We start from the raw sequence: 7,398 nt of genomic DNA, 5'->3' as shown, positions 1-7,398 counted from the left end.
TTGCGGCACCAAAGAAACCAAGAAGAAGTAAAAGGACAACAAAGAAGCCCAAAAAATATGGCCACAGCAACTGTCCCCAAACAGAGTAAGACACGGAAACCTCGGAGACAGGCTCCCCGAAAAAGCAATTCACTGGAATTGCAAATTATCAGCCCACGACCACAACACAAGAGGTCCCGCAAGTATCGAAGGTGGACATACAAACAGCCGGCACTTCACATTCTCCCCAAGAAGGGGACCACGAGAGCGCACCGCCACAACCTGAACCAGCACAATCTTTGGACGATACCCTGCCGTTCCAGCAGGCTGAGGAAGAGAGAGAACTAGACCCTCTCGAATTGTAAACAAACTTTAAAAACTTTGTTTTTTCCCCGAGGGGAAATGTGGTACATGGGTAACCACTTAACCTCCAAACTATTATATCTTTGAAGCAGTAAATTAATACTACCATATGCAGTATGTAATTCATCATGTTTTGTTAACATTGGAATCGCCGCGCGATTCTTCATAGTGTTGAAAGTGACTGGTATTTACGCACTAACAGACAGACCACGAAATGATCAATTGCAGTCTGCCTTATATCAACGTAAATAGAAGTTGTGCGTTAATCTTCTCTTTGTACGATAGTTAAGCTACTTAGTTGAGTGTGAAGGAACAAAGTACCACAAAGCTAATGGCCCTATTGAATTAAAATTTTTGGACATGTACATTGAAAATCACGGAATTCCTCGCTCTATTCGTTTGGATCAAGCAAAGTGTCTTGTCGGACATCAAGTAAAGACCTTCTGCACTAGAAAACAAATTGAAATGATTAAGGCTTGTATCAAAGAAAAGAATTTGGCTAATAATTAGTTCAACATAAAGCTAAGAGATAATCATTCACCAATTCCGAATATTTAAACAGAAAACAACATACTGCTTGGCAAGTTCAATTGTTGTCATTTTTGGGAAGTTCCATTGTTGTCAATGTTTTATATATTCCGTGGGGAAAATTTAGACTTCCAAAAAAGGCTAATTTCTTGAGTTGAGTGGTTGACCGATTGATTAATTCGAAGCGTAATAAGTCTGATACTGCTTTTGTTTTAGTTTAAATAGCTTGAGTAGAAGTCTGCAGAAGTCAATGGAAGTGAGTAGAAGGTAATAATATGCATAGCCATGCAATGCTGGTGGCCATACATGAACGGAGAGCTCACATTCAAGTCCACGGAATGTAAAACATTTAAACCAATTGGTAGGAAACTTAAATCTGTAATTCCTGCTAAGCAAATTCAACATCATACACTGTGTGTCAAACCGAATCAGGAGATACAAATTGATTTTTTAGGACCAATTTTTTATGAAAGGTGGATTTAAAATTATTTTTTAGCTGCAATAGATCAACTTTCAAAGTTTCCTACTGCATGTATTTTTGAAAAAGCTAACGGCCCTAATGTACTAAAATTTTTAGACATCTACATTGAAAATCACGGAACTCCTCGCTCTATTCGTTGGGATCAAGCAAAATGTCTTGTCGGACATCAAGTAAAGACCTTCTGCACTAGAAAGAACATTGAAACGATTGAAGCTTGTATCAAAGAAGAGAACTTGGCCAATAGTTAGTTCAACATAAAGCATGCAATAAAGATGATCATTCACCAATTCCAAATATTTAAACAGAAAACAACATACCGCTTGGCAAGTTCAATCGTTGTCATTTTTAGGAAGTTCCATCGTTGTCACTGTTTTATAGATACCGTGAGGGGACTTTAGACTTCCGAAAAATCCTTGAGTTGAGTGGTTGACCAATTGATTAATTGGAAGCGTAATAAGTCTGATACTGCTTTTGTTTTAGTTTAAATAGCTTAAGTAGAAGTCAGCCGAAGTCAGTAAAAGTGAGTAGAAGAGGAATATGAATGTCCACGCACTGCTGGTGGCCATACATGAACCGGGAGCTCATAGTCAAGTCCACAGAATGTAAACCAAGCAGAGCAATATGTAGGAAACTTAAATCTGTAATTCCTGCTAAGCAATTTCAACCTCATACACCGTGTGTTGAACCGAATCAGAAAACACAAATCGATTTTGGAGGACCAATTTTCTATGAAAGGTGGCTTTAAATTTATTTTTAGCTGCAATAGATCAATTCTCAAAATTTCCTTCTGCATGTATTTATGAAAAAGCTAATGGCCCTAATGTATTAAAAATTTCGGACATAAACTTTGAAAATCACAAAATTCCTTGCTCTATTTGTTTGGATCAAGCAAAATGTCTTGTCGGAAATCAAGTAAAGACCTTCTGCACTAGAAATAACACTAATTTGATTGAAGCTGGTATCAAAGAAGAGAACTAGGCTAATAATTAGTTCAACATAAAGCATGCAATAAAGATAATCATTCACCAACTCGGAATATTTAAACAGAGAACAACATACCGCTTGGCAAGTTCAATCGTGGTCATTTTTGGGAAGTTCCATCGTTGTCACTGTTTTATAGATACCTTGAGGGGACTTTAGACTTCCGAAAATTTCTTGAGTTGAGTGGTTGACCAATTGATTAATTGCAAGCGTAATAAGTCTGATACTGCTTTTGTTTTAGTTTAAATAGCTTAAGTAGAAGTCAGCCGAAGTCAGTAAAAGTGAGTAGAAGAGGAATATGCATTTCCACGCACTGCTGGTGGCCATACATGAACCGGGAGCTCATAGACAAGTCCACAGAATGTAAACCAAGCAGAGCAATATGTAGGAAACTTAAATCTGTAATTCCTGCTAAGCAATTTCAACCTCATACACCGTGTGTTGAACCGAATCAGAAAACACAAATCGATTTTGGAGGACCAATTTTCTATGAAAGGTGGCTTTAAATTTATTTTTAGCTGCGATAGATCAATTCTCAAAATTTCCTTCTGCATGTATTTATTAAAAAGCTAATGGCCCTAATGTATTAAAAATTTCGGACATAAACTTTGAAAATCACAAAATTCCTTGCTCTATTTGTTTGGATCAAGCAAAATGTTCTGTCGGAAATCAAGTAAAGACCTTCTGCACTAGAAATAACACTAATTTGTTTGAAGCTGGTATCAAAGAAGAGAACTTGGCTAATAATTAGTTCAACATAAAGCATGCAATAAAGATAATCATTCACCAACTCGGAATATTTAAACAGAGAACAACATACCGCTTGGCAAGTTCAATCGTTGTCATTTTTGGTAAGTTCCATCGTTGTCACTGTTTTATAGATACCGTGAGGGGACTTTAGACTTCCGAAAATTTCTTGAGTTGAGTGGTTGACCAATTGATTAATAGCAAGCGTAATAAGTCTGATACTGCTTTTGTTTTAGTTTAAATAGCTTAAGTAGAAGTCAACCGAAGTCAGTAAAAGTGAGTAGAAGAGGAATATGCATATCCACGCACTGCTGGTGGCCATACATGAACCGGGAGCTCATAGTCAAGTCCACAGAATGTAAACCAAGCAGAGCAATATGTAGGAAACTTAAATCTGAAATTCCTGCTAAGCAATTTCAACCTCATACACCGTGTGTTGAACCGAATCAGAAAACACAAATCGATTTTGGAGGACCAATTTTCTATGAAAGGTGGCTTTAAATTTATTTTTAGCTGCAATAGATCAATTCTCAAAATTTCCTACTGCATGTATTTATGAAAAATCTAATGGCCCTAATGTTTTAAAAATTTCGGACATAAACTTTGAAAATCACAAAATTCCTTGCTCTATTTGTTTGGATCCAGCAAAATGTCTTGTCGGAAATCAAGTAAAGACCTTCTGCACTAGAAATAACACTAATTTGATTGAAGCTGGTATCGAAGAAGAGAACTTGGCTAATAATTAGTTCAACATAAAGCATGCAATAAAGATAATCATTCACCAAATCGGAATATTTAAACAGAGAACAACATACCGCTTGGCAAGTTCAATCGTTGTCATTTTTGGGAAGTTCCATTGTTGTCACTGTTTTATAGATACCGTGAGGGGACTTTAGACTTCCGAAAATTTCTTGAGTTGAGTGGTTGACCAATTGATTAATTGCAAGCGTAATAAGTCTGATACTGCTTTGTTTTAGTTTGAGTAGCTTGAGTAGAAGTCAGCAAAAGTCAGTAGAAGTTAGTAGAAGGGGATAATATGCATGTCCACGCACTGCTAGTGGCCAATCATGAACCGCGAGCTCATAGTCAAGTCCACAGAATGTAAACCATGCACAGCAATAGATAAGAACCTTAAATCTGTTATTCCTGATAAGCAATTTCAACCTCATACACCGTGTGTCGAACCGAATCAGAAAACACAAATCGATTCTGGAGGACCAATTTTCTATGAAAGGTGGCTTTAAATTTATTTTTAGCTGCAAAAGATCAATTCTCAAAATTTCCTTCTGCATGTATTTATGAAAAAGCTAATGGCCCTAATGTATTAAAAATTTTGGACATAAACTTTGAAAATCACAAAATTCCTTGCTCTATTTGTTTGGATCAAGCAAAATGTCTTGTCGGAAATCAAGTAAAGACCTTCTGCACTAGAAATAACACTAATTTGATTGAAGCTGGTATCAAAGAAGAGAACTTGGCTAATAATTAGTTCAACATAAAGCATGCAATAAAGATAATCATTCACCAACTCGGAATATTTAAACAGAGAACAACATACCGCTTGGCAAATTCAATCGTTGTCATTTTTGGGAAGTTCCATCGTTGTCACTGTTTTATAGATACCGTGAGGGGACTTTAGACTTCCGAAAATTTCTTGAGTTGAGTGGTTGACCGATTGATTAATTGCAAGCGTAATAAGTCTGATACTGCTTTGTTTTAGTTTGAGTAGCTTGAGTAGAAGTCAGCAAAAGTCAGTAGAAGTTAGTAGAAGGGGATAATATGCATGTCCACGCACTGCTAGTGGCCAATCATGAACCGCGAGCTCATAGTCAAGTCCACAGAATGTAAACCATGCACAGCAATAGATAAGAACCTTAAATCTGTTATTCCTGATAAGCAATTTCAACCTCATACACCGTGTGTCGAACCAAATCAGAAAATACAAATTGGTTTTAGAAAACCAATTTTTGATGAATGGCGGAATGATGTAAATTTCATAGCTGCAATATGAATGATCGATTCTCTAATTTTCCTACAGCATGTATTAATGAAAAAACAGATGCCCTAATGTATTAAAAGTTTTAGAAATGTATATTGAAAAGCACGGAACTCCTTGATCTTATTGGTTGGATCAAGAAAAATGTCTTGTCGGACATCAACTAAAGCCCTTCTGCAATAGAGATAACATTGAAATTATTGAAGCCCCTGTTAACAATCATCGTGCTGTTGGTTTGGTAGAAAGACTAATTCAAACAATTAGGAACAGACTTGCGTGTATCAAAGAAGAGAAATCGGCTAATAATTAGTTCAACATAAAGCATGCACTAAAGATAATCATTCACCAATTCGGAATATTTAAACAGAAAACAGCATACCGCTTGGCATGTTCCATCGTAGTCATTTTTGGGAAGTTCCATCGTTGTCACTGTTTCATAGATACCATGAGGGGACTTTAGACTTCCAAAAAAGCTAATATCTTGAGTTGACTGGTTGACCGATTGAATAATTGGAAGCTAAATAAATCTGATACTGCTTTTGTTTTAGTTCGAATCGCTTGAGTAGAAGTCAGAAGAAGTCAGTAAAACAACAAAGATCTTGCACTTTGCAACTGTATTTGGTAGAAAGCCTAATACCATGCTGAACGTAACCTCTACCAATCTTAAACTGTCTAAACTCTCTTACGAGATTTTTGTAAACTCTTATGTAGATGAGAACACATTCATCCCCCGAAGCCATTGTCCCAGAAGACAAATGGACTAGCGGGTACAGAAGCGATATAGAGGTGAAAAAGGGATAACTCGGGCCACGAAAATGCCAATGATCGAGAGAGAGAGAGAGAGAGAGAGAGAGAGAGACAAAACAAAGAAGCGGAATCGAAATTTTTCATTTCTGGATTGTGCTGGCCAATTCCTCTCACCGAAATAGCATTCCGAAAGAAATTGGCTGGCAAGATCCATAGAAAGCATCGATCCAAGAAACACCTCGATGGATTTTGTAAAGTATTGGTTGCGGTATCCAATTTAAAAGTGCGCTCTACAACTTTCACCATCCAGGAACGGGGCAAAGCCGTTGTCAAATTGAGAAACAGTGATAGTGCCAAGTTTGCCACCATAAAAGAACTGCAAACTCCGTTAAAAGTATACGTAACCGCCAAGGGCCTCGAAGCAGACAAAAGCTCCTAGAGGAAAGTTTTCAAAGCTATAATAAAGAATACCCGAGGAAAATTAAGGGTGACAAAAAGATGAAATATCGAAGACAAGGGCCCAGTAGCGGAGTTTCATCTTCAGCTTCCAAAATTGCCCAATTTCTTCAATTTTCGCAAACAGCTCAAAAATGACCAAACCGACTCGCAAAGCGAACTAACCATACCAGCACCTTTGGCGTCAACATCCGCTTTGCAACAACGACTATCCGCGGCCAACACAGTACCACAGAATAAGCGTTCTTCTGACAGTAAAATTTGTAGTCCTTCCTACAATGGCTCTGAAAATTCTTCACCGGGCTCCGCAATATTATAACCTCCTAAAAGACGCGCAGGGCAGGTGATGTGATAAACTATCAGTCAATTAACAGATCTGTAGTTGAAAAGGAACAAACCGCGGCTGAGCAACTCCCAGACGAAGACAGTTTTTCCCCAATAATTGGAAGTGCATCACCCCCGATCCGCCAAATCGCCACCTTATAGACCAGAGGACCCCGACACTCGAGGAGGATGTCATATCTATGGCTGAGAATAAGATGAACAATGATTGAAATGTCCAGGAGAGCTATGACTGAAATCAACACATAAAATTAACAAAAATATTCGAACTCATGAACTCATTATTTGTCATATTATATTCCTATTGTTAGCTATGTTAACCAGTACATATATTGTTATTACTTATTTAACCGGGATCAAGTATTAATTGTGTAAGTATTCTTAATATTATTATACACAAAATTTGTCCTATTCGTACATTTTTTCACATCAGGGGGTATGCGATACCTGTGTTCAGTATCTACCTTTTGGTTTAGTTAGTGCAGTAAAATTTAATAAGACGCTATATTTTATTTCAATTTAGTTTGCTTTTCATTTCTAATTAATCCTAATTTTACTTATATCTCATTAACTGTCTCAAGTTACCTTTCAATTATTCATCTTGTGTTTCTCGCTTTGTGACCAGACATGTCTGATCACTTGATCACGTCTTGTTTATAAGTAAATAACATATACGCTCAATTTCCCAATTTAAAATCAGTTGATTCTCTTTCTTCTTGATCTTGCGTCGCAATTTAGATAATAACGGTAAGTTGCTATTTTTCTCCGTTGAATCCTA

The 7,398-nt window shown here is 37.1% G+C and overlaps 1 protein-coding gene across 1 annotated transcript in view; it reads right to left on the bottom strand.

The window, feature by feature from the left end:
* Window positions 1-7,120, bottom strand: part of LOC142343269 (dnaJ homolog subfamily C member 7-like) — a 211,861-nt gene extending 204,741 nt beyond the window's left edge. Inside the window, exon 1 of the mRNA XM_075395057.1 lies at window positions 7,110-7,120. The gene's annotated coding sequence lies outside the window, so the exon portion shown is untranslated. The remainder of the gene's footprint in view (window positions 1-7,109) is intronic.
* Window positions 7,121-7,398: the final 278 nt, after the last annotated feature.

This window comes from Convolutriloba macropyga, chromosome 7 (genome assembly GCF_964194025.1).
Source record: "Convolutriloba macropyga chromosome 7, txConMacr16.3, whole genome shotgun sequence".
Classification (NCBI taxonomy): Eukaryota; Metazoa; Xenacoelomorpha; order Acoela; family Convolutidae; genus Convolutriloba; species Convolutriloba macropyga.
This window is presented reverse-complemented; position numbering and strand designations above follow the sequence as displayed.